General features: G+C 38.0%; 1 long non-coding RNA gene across 2 annotated transcripts in view; it reads right to left on the reverse strand.

Annotated features, from left to right (window-relative positions):
• LOC144194420 (uncharacterized) overlaps positions 1 to 14,987 on the reverse strand; it is a 32,814-nt gene that overhangs the window by 12,717 nt on the left and 5,110 nt on the right. For both annotated transcript variants that reach the window (XR_013325886.1, XR_013325885.1), the window contains exons 2-3: positions 14,011 to 14,058; positions 13,287 to 13,451 (exon numbers count right to left, since the gene is read on the reverse strand). This is a non-coding gene — a long non-coding RNA (uncharacterized LOC144194420). The remainder of the gene's footprint in view (positions 1 to 13,286; positions 13,452 to 14,010; positions 14,059 to 14,987) is intronic.

A 14,987-nucleotide genomic window follows, 5' to 3' on the forward strand; every position in this document is an offset into this window, starting at 1 on the left:
TTATTTGTGAAATTTCAACAAGAAAATATTTATATAAAATGTTGTTTTGAACATTTCTTCAACCAAAGGTTAGATTAAATGTCAGAGCAATTGAAGATTCGTTAAAGACCTTTTCACACCAGCTCACATGACAGCAGACTGTTTATAAAATCTGAAGTCAAGAACTAGATTCTTCACATCATAATTACTTACACCCACTTTTGATTTTAGCCAGCACAATAACAATTTCTGCAATTTCAACATGAATTATTGCATACAAGGCTTGCTTGACTCAAAAGCTGCCACGTCAAATAGTATTTTGCACCTCCATGACTCTAGGACATCATCACATCTTCCAGACATTGAGTGAACATGTGTCCGACACTTTAATCGACAGAGTTCATGTTGTACCAATTTCCTATTCATGTATTAACCCTCTTCCATTTGTCTAGTCAAATAATCTTAATAAAACAGGTAATTAAATGAACATAATAAGATCTTGTTGAACAATGGCATACATTGAAATATAAGATTGGCAATTTTCTAAAAGACTTGGAGATGGCACTGCAAACACTTTCACCCCATCTAATATATCAAACTCATAAAATCAGTCAATGACCCAAATCCACTTCAACCACGCAAAGACACTTCCTGTGTTTGCTTGCCCAGACAACACTATTGATCCTGACAAACAACCTGCCCAGGATATCTCGCAGTCATTCAACACAAGTCTCTGTTCGTCTTACACACCTCCAAATTTTCTCTGTCAACTGTTTCCTCCTTTGTGCTGCGACAAGAGCACTCACCTGAGTTTACATTCAATGAACGGCACCATAACAACTCACTAAGTGTTTGTTCAAGCAGAAGGTAGGGGTAGTCGATGGAGGGAGGGAGGCTGAGGATGATAAATCACCAACGAGGACTGTGTGAAGCTGACAGTATTATACCCTTGGACTCTTCCTTCCTAGGCAAGGTTAGGCCGGCTGTCGGGTGGGCTGCGGATCCCTATGAGCCTTTAGGAAAGGTAAAATTAGACAATTACAGGAAAATAAATCTTATATCCCTTGACAGCAGCTTTCAGAGTCCAAGTGTAAAATACATTAAGATTCAGATTGAGTACTTCGGTGCACAATGACTTGGGAATACTACATGATGCACTGCACACCCAATAAATTAGGTTTTAGTCTTGGTCTAAAGTTACTGTATTAGCATTTCTCACTCAATAAAATCATTGTGAATATGAATACAATTTGCAACGAACTTGGAATGTGAAAAATCGGGATCCGGTACTCTAAAATAGACAGTATTTCTGTAATGCGAGATTTCATTTAAATAATAAAACATTTTTGGTTTGTTACTGTATAAATCGTACAACTGTAAATGTGTTATTTGGTCAAAAATAACAAGTGATGGAAAGGAACCCTTGCCAAATGCTGAAGAAAAGAAATTATTAGCAACTGTACTGCTCACGGCAGACCAGGGTTTGATCCCAGACAAATCCTCACTGTGTGGATTTTGCATGTTCTCCCCAGGCTTGCATGGGTTTTCTCCAAGTACTCCGATTTCCTCCCACATTCCAAAAACATACGGGGTAGGCAGGCTGAACACTAAATTGCCCTTAGGTATGAGTGTGGGTATGAATAGTTGTGCGTGTCTATTTTGCCTGCGATTGGCTGGCCACCAATTGGGGCTATCTCCTGCCTGGTTCCCGTAGTTAGCTGGGATATGCTCCAGCACCCCGCCCCCCAACCCTTGTGAGGATAAGTGGTTCAGAAAATCAATGAATGCCTGTGCTGCTCACTCATGCTCAACCCCCATCAAACCTACTTTGAAACTTTGCTTTTTGTCGGCATCAAGCAGACAATATTTTCTAAACTCTCCGTAACTCATTTCAAAATTGTAATGAGAGTGACTCTCAGCACGTGAATAGCATTAAATGGAAGTAAAGCAATCATATTTCTATCTTCAGTACAACAAAAATCTTATCAGTGTATTTGCTGAACATTTGCAGTCATTGTCAAGCAAATTGCTCAAATGGACAGAATGTTCTGTTCTCTAACGATGATCTATTCAAAAGTATACACTCGCAGCTTAAAAAAATAATCAGATTTCTGTCTGCATTGGCATTGAATTGCATCAGAGATGGGGACCGGTTGATATTCATTGCATGGAAGCACACCTCAGTGTCCTGACTTTAGCAGCAGACGAGACAAGACTGGCAATGCAGATACGTTAATGATAGTGAAACAGAAGCTGGGTTAGTATTCATGAAGAGAAACACCTCAAATTTGCTGTTGCTGCTGCGGGAGTGGTAGGACATGGCGATCCAAATGTAGGAACTTGAGGAAAAAGAGAGGAGATACTTTATAATGTTTTGCTGCTATAAACATTCTGCCCTTGGCTGTTCCAAAGCAGACGGACCGTGGAGAATTTTACAATAACCATAAAGCATGTTCATCTTCTCCCTCTCCTCACGTTTTCCCTTCAGTCATCACATCCAAAACACACACACACGCACACTGTTGCAAATGCATGCATGTCATACCTCAACAACAACACCTGCATTGAAATACGAGATACAAACACAAGTGCAATTGGTAAACAGTAGCCGACCATGCCCAACTCTGCTGCACTGCTTTACTGCTGGATACCACAATAAACCAAATAGTTCATCACTCCTTTATACATTGCATTAAAAAAAAATGTTGAGAGTAGCAGTAGTCAAGGAAACTGTTTTCCCAGATTTTTATAATTAGGGAATGGATTGTTGTGTTTTCATCTGTTTAAAGCTCCTTAGAATAATGTGTCTATTTGTGTTCTTAAGTTTAAAATTGTTTCCCTGGTCAACCAGGCAATTGCTGTAAGTGTAAGGTTCGCCCCTGTAAAGATACATGTATATATACTATGATGTCTTTCATAGATTAGTCTTAGCCATTTAATTTCATCGCCTCTAGCTTTATAGTATATGTGATATAAGGCTAGATGTCTACAGGCAGTGTAATTGAATGGCGGCCATCAACGCTCATCCCCATTGGCTCATAACGTACAACAGATCTGGTTTAATATACAGTATGATATCTATAGTTCCTCCGTCCAGAAATCCATGCTACTCTCCCAGGCCAACCTCTTCTAGTAGACCCAGGGGAGAAGTTAACTCACAGTACCAGCCAGATAGCTACCAATGTGAAGATGGCGTCACATTGCAGAAAATGGGGATAGAAAAACAGCTGTTTGTTTTTACAAGAACAAATACAAAATAGTGGAAGGGAGTCTCTAAATCTCACAACTCAGGTAAGAACAATGTAATATTTTTGTTGAATATTCTTATATAATATAATTAATAACGAACGTTTTGTATGCATTCTGTTTTATTCCAATATTTTCCACTCATGAATATAAAATTCAAATCATACACTTGTCTGCTACCTGTTCAATTAAGACCCTCCTTGCATTTTCTGGAATAAGTCCTGTCTCTTACCCATGCTGTTTTGTTATCACCAATAGTAGTGTGACACAGAGACTATCTTGATTATGCATGATGCTCAAAGGGACTGTGCAGTCACCTTGACAATTTCTCTCTAAATATGCGTAACGTCTTTGAAGATATGCGCTTAGAACATGAACAGGGAAAGACGAATGTAATGAATTGTGGAGTTACAGCAAGAAACTCATTTTCATCTCCTGAGCGGTAAGATTTTATGGGCGGACTAAACATGGTCCAAGTTGGCGTCACAAAGAACTCTGCTTCCAGCTCCGCTTCTCCGGGTATACACAATTGCTACTGGCAGCCATTGATTCTCCATGTACCCCACTCATCTTTCAATGTGTTTGTTTTTTGTATCATTTGGGCCTTGTCTTGTCGAGACGGGCAACGGCGTAGCATGGCTTTGCTGCTCTTATCCAGCAAAGATTCACTTTTCACATTCACTTGCAATAAATGTTAATTTTTGTTAAATATAATGATGACACACTTTAAATTGCCCTTAAGTACGAGTGTGATTGGTTGTCGGTCTACTAGTGCCCTATAATTGGGTGACAAGCAATTCAGGGTGTCCCCCGCCTACTGCTAGTAGTTGGCCTCTCTCTCTCTCTCTCTGAGGTACTTCACGTCCTACCGATTAAACAAAACTAGTAAAAAAAAAACAAGTCCATGAATTAAAAATATGAAACAATGGACATTGTGGCATTTAAAAAGACAATAAATATTAAGATGGTCCTGTGTGTGTCTTAAAATTACTAGCTGATGGAATCAAATATCTGAACACGCACAAAAGTACATCCATTTCATTCCATGGAGTTAATAAACTCCTGGCTGCATGGTTGAGATATATGAAGACAGTTTAGGTCAGGTAAAATTACATTATCAAAGACAGGTACTTGTGCAAATGAGAATAAATGTTTGAATTTTATATTAAATATACACTTCTTCCCATTAATCTTTAAAAGCTTTAAAACTAATGTCAAATACTGACCTTGTTCTTTATTTTCCTTTCCCTCTCCGCCAATACCATTCCATCTGTCAGACCTTGGATGACTTTGCCATTGTCAGAATGGGGCATACAGAGTATACCTGCTGCATTTTATAGATATGATCTAGGCAACACCATCAGGCAGCACTTCATATGAAATAGATTTCGTTTGCTATGTGCATGATGGATACTTTAGTGTTTTTAGGCCTAAATGATACAAAGGCTATAGCTAAAAATAACAACAAATAGGTGATAAAACTCAGTCTGGTGTTATCTTTGGCTATTTCTCTTCAACAAGCAGTGAGGCATGATAATATATACAGATATCCCGTGTTCCAAAAACTCATTTTAGGGAGATATTTATCGACCTTTTCCGACAACACCCCCATGTCCAATGCATCCAAACAACCCACCTCCAATGTGGCCCAAACATACATACTTGAGGAGCCGAGTAGAAAATCCGAGCTCGACACAGACAGACACCACCCAATGAGGGTTAGAGGGACATTTTTTGATATATAGTAGTAGCAGTGCATGTCAAGTCTAAATTGTTGCATATAAGCCGTACCCTTGATTCAGTCATCATTTACAAATACGGTGTATATGTGAGAAAATATGCTCATAATTTTTCTTGCTTGACGCATTTTTATATCCATATTATATATATTTAGGTAAATATGGGTGAAAAATCACTGAAACTTTTGTCATGAGGGAATTCAACTTGCATACAGACTTACATCACACAGAACAAGATCAAATACATATAAGAAATAATTCAGGGTGAATGCTGTGCACAAAGAGTGCTGCCCCCTTACCAGGTTTTAAGGAAGACGGTTTGCTTAAGGGCACCTCAACAGTAGCCAGCAAGCAGACTAATACTATAAAGACCACATTTGTTGTGGTTGTTGTTTTTTTACATTTAGACTATAATGGGAGTAGAATCTGTTTACTGAATGGGGTTTTTCTCTGTGTATTTTCCTCCCACACCCTAAAAACATGCATTGGATGTTAATAGAATGTGAGGATCAAAGGGTGTTTGTCTCGTGCCGTGCCATTTGTTAGCAACAAGTTCAGAGTGTACGCCCACCAGCCTGCAACCCCATGAGGCTAAACAGTACAGATAAGAAATGAATAAAAATAGAATTAAAAAATATTTTTTTCTGGGTACAATTCCAGGGTGTCATTTACCTTTTCCATTAACACTGCTATAATTGACTCTGAAACTTTGTCTTAAACTGTTGTTAAAGAGTGTAAAAATGTATTCATGAATTTGATATAGAACTTGACACAAAAAGTCCACTACAAAACTGGATGAAATGAGGCAATTATTTGTTGCTCTTGTCCGGTCTTTTCAAACCACTCCTTTGAAGAAGATAACAAAGGTATTGCAAATTTGACAAAATAAACACCTGGTTGGCCCAAGGCATCTCTACATGTACCATTTGAACTTCCTTCAGATGTAACCTCTCAATTTATCTGGCAATGTTAACCAAGGCATCACATCACATCTTGGTCAGTTTGGCCAGTCGGCAATAATGTACGTGTTTGTAGCGCCTTTTGAGGCTTGATCTATATCTTCTGCTTTGTAACAAGGTCCCACTGTTTGAAGCCTTTTTCTCTGGTGGTGTTTTGTCCACTATGGTGGTTTGGCTGGGTAGAAATACCAATTAAATTTGTGGGCAATAGTTCACACCAGTTTTCTCCCAAGGATCAGAATCACTGTGTATTTAATATTTCAGCAATGCATGGAATGTGGGAGAAAGGTTTTTATAAGGTTCCTGCTCCTTTCCAGGAAAATAGATTTTTTTTTATTGTTGAAAACGAAGAAAAAAAATCTTTGTCATGTGTTTTAGAGTTATGATACTAAATAAGATGATTATGAGATTAATCACAGCTCAGATTGCAGTTTCTTTTGGTATCTATCAAAGGCAACTAGCAAGATAGAAGTTTCCCTACTTCAATGGGCCATTCTTTTAATGGTACGGCTGTTGTCTTTTATTGTACACAAGCAGGCACAGGTGTGTTATTTACATTTTCCAGATATTAATATCACTCAGGATGCATCTGTCACAACTGTTTTCTGATATTTATGACAGTATCAATATGTCAGCCCGGTTAGTTGTTCTCACCCACCTTGGTTGGTGGTTGCCATTGATTCTAAGACCTCTAATTTGTATTTGACCAAGATCTTCTGGTACAATATTTCAGTTACCATATTATTCTGCTGAAGGGATACCTTGTCAATTTAAGTCTCTACACTACAATGCTTGAACTGTGGAGTCAGCAGGACCAGGAGTCAACTTTAAGTCTAGTCAAAGAGTTGTGCCTCTTTGGGTAGTGTAGACATTTCATTCAACTTTGTTCTACCACTCTCATCAGCATCACATATTGCTGAACCCAGAATTTGCTTGACTATTTTTTTTCAACAAGTTGAGCAGAGTTCATTGAAACTAGCTGATCAAGACCAAGTAGAAATTATGTTGTCCTCCCAAGGCTTGTGAGTACACTGAAAAGAGGGGAGAGCATTGTACAATACACATGCTTAGCCTGCTGGAAAGAAGTAAAAGAAGCCATATGAATTGGAGTAGATGATAGAATATTTATCAATCACCAATGCTCAAATGAATATTTAGCATGCCTAGCATTCTCCTTGGAAAACAGAAACTATGCCTGAATATTGTCCAATCTGAAGTGTGTTCAATCTTCTACCACATGCAACAGTTCTTCTCGATATCCATCTGTCTTTCAGGCTGTTGAGATCAATGCTTTGTGGGTTTAACACCATCTGGTGCAGGAATGCTTCCTAGTAAATGGCTTGCAACAGGTTTGGAGCCATTGTCATGAAACAGGATCCATTTCCCATTTGATGCCAACCTCATGGCATTCTTGAATAGAAAAGCGCTTTTCTGTGCCATTTGGTGCTGAGCAAACAACTCATTCTGACCAGTTCTCCACTGTAACATTTTCTTTGAGACCATAATTTTGTTTTACTTGCCTGTTATTTTAATTGGCTAACCTCTTCTTTTCACTATACCCAATGCATCTTTGTTGTCGTTTTGACCAGCTGTGCCAGATTCTTTTGTTTCAAAACATTAGATCTTCATCACTTTGTTTCCGATTTGCTAAATCTTCTTCAGAAATGTGTTAAGAAATTCCACAGCAAGTGACTAAAATGATAGCAAACCACATTTTTGACACAATTCCAAGTCAATGAGCAAATTATCTTTCCTCAACTGATTCATAAAAGAAAGGGGTTGGCCTTCATTTAAATAATAATGAAGTTATCTTTCCATGGAAACGACTCAGCTGTTGCATGTATTTTAAAACTATCAATATTTTATGTGTATTAATAAACCGAGCCCACTATTTAAGTTTGACCTTCAGTTCCTCTGAGTTAAAAAGGTTGCAGATCATTTACTGACAGCAGATGAGGATAAAGTTTCGATGGTGCCTATCTAAACCCAAACAAGCCAAAGTACGACTGACAGCTCCCCTTTCTCTTGTTTCTTCTCTGTCGCTAAACTGTTTGTAATATTATTTTTGCTTCTTGATCTCGTGACTCAACACTTAAACCACACAGTTTTTCACACCATTGTCAGATCTGAATGCATGTCTATACACTTGTGTTTTGTTGCATAAGGCATGCTGCATAAATTTCTTTGCACACACATTCTAGTGTGATTATTCAAATCAGTGGAAGCGTTAGATCAAACGACTTTAAACCAAGTCACTGCTTGATCTTTATTTATTTATTTTTACCTCCATTTCAAACGTTAACATTTTATGTCCTTGTGACTTTCTGTGGACTGCAAAACAACCCGTGACCCAAATTGAAATGATAGAAAATCTCCAAGCTTTATATTGATTTTTTCACCAGGAGCTTGTCTGCCACAGTATTGCAGAGAGGACTATAACCCAATATTTTTCTTTCTTGCTAATGGTAGAATTGCTATTAAAGAAGCACAACACAACTATAGAGACATTTCCAATTACAGAACAATTAAAACAACTGATTGATACAAGGGAAAGCATGCTTTCTTAATATTAAAGCAATTATTCTAATTATAATTAAGCTATTTCCCCAAGCATATAATTCATTATCACAGCTTGTCCTGCTAAAAATTTAATATGTATTGTTAGAAAAACAGCTTGAATGTAGAGAGTAGGAAAATGGAATGTTTAATCATCTTATGTGTTGAAAAACATATTGTTTTTGTCGAAAGAAATCAAAAGGCAACAAATCATTTGTATTTACGGATTCAAAACACAACCTCGGAGATGTAGCCTTTTGGTTGAAACACTTGTGTGGGACTTCCCAGTCCCAAGGGAAAATGTACGACTTATTTATTGGCCAGTACTTGCGATGAAGGACAAAGGGTCATTTGCCTCATATAGAATGAATCAAAAGAACTTCCCCAATTCTATGTGCGAATTTATGTTTGGTCTCCTTAAATTGAGGGCAATCTTATCAGAGAGCCATTGTCGGTTTGGAATTCGTCGGCAGCACTCCAAGTCAGTATATCACTGTAACATACTGCAACTGTTCCACACAGCATACTAAACAGATATTCCATTATCAGGTCAAGATATTTTGTCACTATAAACAAAGCATTGAGATAGATATATAATAATGGTTGTGTCCAAATTTTATGGTTTGCTGCCACACGTGCAATGTTTTCATTGGACAGAAACAATATTAATCTACTATTAGTCATTTGTGCTGAACCATAGGAGATAACACTGTCACACATTGCCGTATTCATATTTGGCCTTATCCATATTTACTACGGTCTTAAAATATCTGTCTTATAGTGCATTGTGTCTGCAAATTGTACTACTAGCAGTTATTGTTTGCCGCAGAAAATAAAACTGCAAGTCATGTCTTTAGTCAATACTTATCTTTTGTATGAAACTATATTTTGAAAGGGCATACTTGGTAGAACTGGAAAAATGGCTAAATTATCGGCACGTGATTTACTATCCTCTATTATTCACTGCCAACCCTCCCAATTAAAATTAATAGGACATCTACTTCTTTGTCTGAAGGATGAACCGAATGAAAGAGCATTGCTTACTTTTATGTACACTTATCTTACACTTGTGTGTTCTATTACAGATTCCAGGTGTGTGACGGTGGGCAGAGCCACCTGGATTCCATCTCGTCAGCACAGGCAAGCCAAGATACAGGTACTGAGATTGTGCCTTGCTAGTTGCCAATTTGTTATCTCCTGCCTATACTGTTTTGTTCCGTTTTTTTACCAGTTTTAGGTTTTAAGTGAATGGGTTTCGTCTGTTATAATTGTACCCTCTCTTGTGGGTACTTGTTAGAGCCCCTTGGACCTTTTTGTCGTGGACTGTTTTTGTGGAGTTGAATAAATGACCGTAACCGGCCTCCTTGTTCAATACGTACCGTCTGCTTCAGGGTTCAAACCTAATTTGGGCCCCACCCCACGATCCGTAACATAGCGTGTCTATTTTCTGATCCGTCAACCCTAAAGCCATGGATGACCAATTCCAGGCTTCAATGGGACCTATCCAGTCTGTTTTCCATATCTCCGTAATCCAACACACCTGAATAAAATAACCAGGAGAGGCTTCTGGAGAGATTGCTGAGGAGTTGATCCATTGATTGAGAGAAACCTGGAAAACAGACTGAATAGATGCCCTTGAAGAGCAGTCTGTGAACCTTGCTTTAAGCAATATTCAAACATTCAAAAAAGTGTAAATAAAAATATTATGGAGCTCATCATTTATTACATTTCATTTAAATTTACCTTAAACAAAATGGATATGTCATTTTCTTAGGACTTACTGCGCTGATTTATCTCCAAACGTTCATTCATCTTCCGTATAATGTAAGACTGGAATTTCGTTAGCGAGATTTTAGTATAGTGAAGTATACATATTCATGCGGAAGCCTAGACAAGTAGGTATATATTTAATACGAAGAGTATAATCTAGAAAAAAAGGGCCAGACATTAATGGTTTTGTGGTTATAGTATCTGGAAAAGGAATGTTTGCAAAACCATTGATAATACATAATCCATTCCCTTTAAAGAGTCTGAAATTTCATTTGTAGAGAGAGTAAAGATTATGCTCAGAAATTCATGTCAACTGCAATGTTGCAAGGTTGTGCCATTATGAATATAAACTTATTACATTTTAAATGAATTTACCTGCAGATATCTATGGAGTTGTCTTTAAAAAAAATGTAGTGGAAACAATTATGTGCAATTGTGCGCAATTCTCACCATGCCACAGTGTCCTTAGTGTAGGTCTTTCTTTCACATCAACACAGGCTGTAGCCACATTGTTGAAAACTGTAAATATGTTAGCTCAAATCAAAGAACAAATGGTGACGCAGATAAATCAGATGTGTGAACTTGTGTCCTATTTTCTCATTAGGCATTAAATTATTCTGTTTCAAAGAAGGACAAAGTACAAAACACAAAGCAAGAAAACAAAGTACTAATGGATCTTCAAAAAAGGCTGCCATTCAAAATCTTCTAAGCAACAGTGGGCAATATAAATATGTTATGAGCTCCTTAACTTTCCCTTTAAAGTTGTGTTCCTTTGGGATCTAAAAAACCAGAGGAGTAGGAGGCTGCTCTGTGTCCGCTTTCCCTCCGCTCGACCTCTGCACCCTTATCTCTTGTTTCCCAATGCTCAGGTGACCCTAACGGGTCACCAAACTCATACGCATGACCAGCTGTATTCTTTCTCAAGACCATTGCAATGACATATATATATATATAAATAATTTTCTGAACCGCTTTGTCCACATTGGGGTTGCAGTGGGTGCTGGAGCCTATCCCAGCTGCCTCAGGGCCGTAGGCGGGGGACACCCTTAATCGGTGCTCAGCCGATAAGTTTCTCCAGACACAACTTATCTGTCTAGCAACAATGACGGAAAAACTCACATACAAGTTAATTCCTCCTTAGTGTTTTGTATCTGCATCTGCACTCTTCCAATCATAGCAATCATATCATTGGCGCCAGGCAATTATTCGAACTATAATAAATCCCACGCAATGTTGTGCATCACATAATTTGTTCTGCTCTGTTCTGATTCTATCAAAAAGATGTTCAATACCATAGCTACTGTTGTAAATTGTAATATATGTTTGTATATATTTTTGGTTATGGGTGTGCAGGAGCCTATTACAGTTTACTTTGAGCAAGAGGCAAGTTACCCAATGGACTGGACACCAAAAAATACTGATTCTTACATTAACCTTCTTTGCATGTTTTTATAATATTGGAGGAAGCCTGTTTAATCATCCAAACAAATCAGAATATCTTTAAACTCAATAATAGAAAATTGAGAACACTTTTGAACACCCCATGACTGACCCCCATAACTTATAAGCGAATAAACCACTGTTCCACTGTGCATCATCAATCGTATTGTAGTAGTAAACAAGTTGTCTCATTAGTATTGATTAATTCCACGGCTTGTCTTTGCCTTAAAAATGTTGGGGTTTTTAGATGTAAACAGATATCCTAAACAATCAATATTTTTCATGAGCAAGCAATATTACTACCTATTATTCTAATCTCATGCATAAATCAACACGCAAACATAAGCCTAGTAAATGTCCTCGCGCTCACTATTTATCTTATTAAAGTGCTAATCAGTTATGAGTAGGGACAACATTTCCTGTGATTGAAACAAACCCTGACTGTGATGGTGAAGTCTGAAGAGCGAGTGATGGTAATCATCACCATGTGAGCAATGGGTTATTTTCAAGTCTGATTTACTCAATTGCCAATAATTGAATATGCCTGGCCCTTTATCACACCATTGTAATAAGACATCAAAAACAATTTAACAGACATTCCCTCAAAATGATTCATGAGGGGCATGGGTTGTTTTACAAACAATCAATCACATAGGATTAGGAGGCTCGGTGAAGAAGAAATAGTGGGAGGAATCCGAGTCTATTGATGTTAGGAGGTGGAGTTGGACAACCTCTCTTTTATACCGACTCAGTGCACAGTTATTAAGTGTGCTTTTGTTTCTGCTGAAACCCAGTTTTTGATTGACATGAGTAGTAGCTACCCGTTTTAGGGCCGTCAAATAATCCTGATGGCTGAGTGAGTGAAAATGAGTTTCCTGTAATAACTCAGCAACTCCGCACTAAATTGTTCTCAGTCTTTGTTTGTCAGCACTTAGTGTCAAACATAATTCATGTATAAGGAAACAAATCATGAAAATGTTTTAACAGGAGCGTTAACTTAAATTTAGGTGATTCGTAGAACGAATCTTTACTTCTGTTGTCATTTGTTGCATCACACTCCCAAAATGGAATATATATATGAAGCACTAATCTTTTCTATTATCTTCCTGTTGCCGGGCAAACTTTTAGTTGTTTGTGTGAAAATGTTTTAGGTAGAAAAATCAGCAATGACAGACAGTTCATTGATTGCAACGTGATCTCTATTCAGTGATTTAATTGGCACCAATCTGACCAATAACCTTATCTTGCTTATTGATGAAACGGGGACTGGACGGAAAAAATGTCTTGACCTAAACTAATTTTGGAGTGGATTAGCAGAAGCAGAAAATTATATGCCATGACATTTTGTCAAGCGCTACTACTCTATATACCCTAATTTAATATGAAGCGCATTGACAGGTGTAGAACTTCAAGATATAAACAGGAGAGAAACCTATCACTCATGCACTATAATCCTGCTCTTCTATTTCATATGTGGTGTTTCCTTAAAAAATATAGATCACAGAAATGTTCTAGATAAAGAACAATTTTAAAGAACATAAGCAAACATTTTCGGGAGATTTACTGTAAAATTACTGTTTAATAAATAATGAATTACCTTTATAATATTGATGTATAGGGCCAGCCTGGCGGGGTGAGTGGTTAGCACGTCGACCTCACAGCTCTGGGGTTCTGGGTTCAAGTCCAAGTCGGTCCACCTGTATGGAGTTTGCATGTTCTCCCTGGGCCCACGTAGGTTTTCTCTGGATACTCCGGTTTCCTCCTACATTACAAAAACAACTGATTGGACACTCTAAATTGCCCCTAGGTATAAGTGTGTGCGTGAATGGTTGCCTCTCTCCCTATGCCCTGCGATTGACTTGCTACCGATTCAGGGTGTCCCTTGCCTCTGGTCCAAAGTCAGCTGGGATAAGCTCCAGCACCCCCTGTGACCCTAATTGGGGTTAAGCGGCTCGGAAATGGAATGAATGAATATTGTATATGTATGTATATTCAAGATAGGATGGACTGTTGTATGGTCCATGAGTTTGAGTTGAATAGCATAAGGGTTTGTGACACATCAACTCTAGTAGAGGTGGTTGTAATGGGTATTTCTCAACATAATCTTTCAAATTGGTGATAACTGCAACACTTAGGGTTAGGAGGTATGGAGGTTGCACTCTGTTGTTCACCTGAAAATTGAAGCAGCCGTGTCAAGTGAGAGAAGTGTGCTCGACGAGGAAATCATGCATAATTCCTCCCTTTTCCTCATTTCCCCCTCACTTTTTTTTCATGCCTCACAAATTACTCTGTTCAGTGGACAAGTGTTTCAAAGAGCTTACAGGTGAGCTGGTAGATGAATTGCTGTCCTTCGTCAGTAATGTCTTCACCTAGAATGAAACGATATAGGTACTGTTAAGCAGTGTTTGGTTGGTTTTTTTTCTGCAACACTTGCAATTAAGCTCTACGTAGGAATGACCTTTTGCGTATGATAAAATGTGGTTTTAAAGACCTACTAGGATATACTTTTGAACCCTACTAAACCAGAAAATATGGCATTGTCGACAAAGAGGCCAAAAAAAAACACAAAGAAAAATGGTCTAGTAAGTTTGTTCTTTAACCTACTTTAAAAATCTGGAGTAAGAACAAACAGTTGTGAATGTCCTGAGTTTCCACTTCCACCTTCTTTAATCCCTTTGAGGTAACTCTTTTCTTTCATATCCCCCAACCAGGGACTTGTCAAACCTTTTTTTTTTTACATGTTATAGAGAGGCTAAACAAAATACACGCAGGACTATAAGGGTTTAAAAAAAGACTGCATCAGTGGGGTTGTGATACATGTATTTTTTTCACAATTGAGGGATAAAATAAAAATATAAAATGTCTTTACACGTAGTATACCACTGGGGAGTGGGGGGTCTCATCGTCGGAAAATTGCAGAAATTTAAAGTGACTTGACTATGTGGACATTGTACAGCGGACTTTTTGCTGCAATGCACATAACTGACAGATAGGCAGACAAGAGACAGGCTAACAATATAATTAGAGTTAAGGAATGGGAGGGGCTGGGAGAAACTAGCACATACATGCGCTTGAGTATATTTAGATCCTTCAATATGATATTTTCACCTTGTAAATTATCTGTACACTTCTAATCCAGTATGAGGAGTGTGTGTTGTTGTTGTTGTAACATATCATTTATGCTGAACAAAAGTATTTGTAATGTACTGTAAAACCAAACGCTATAGCAGCAAAGGCAAAATCATGGACACTGGTGCTTAAGGAGTGAGAAAGAGTCTGAGCATCATTTGTGAACTGG

This window comes from Stigmatopora nigra, chromosome 3 (assembly GCF_051989575.1).
Source record: "Stigmatopora nigra isolate UIUO_SnigA chromosome 3, RoL_Snig_1.1, whole genome shotgun sequence".
Taxonomy (NCBI): Eukaryota; Metazoa; Chordata; class Actinopteri; order Syngnathiformes; family Syngnathidae; genus Stigmatopora; species Stigmatopora nigra.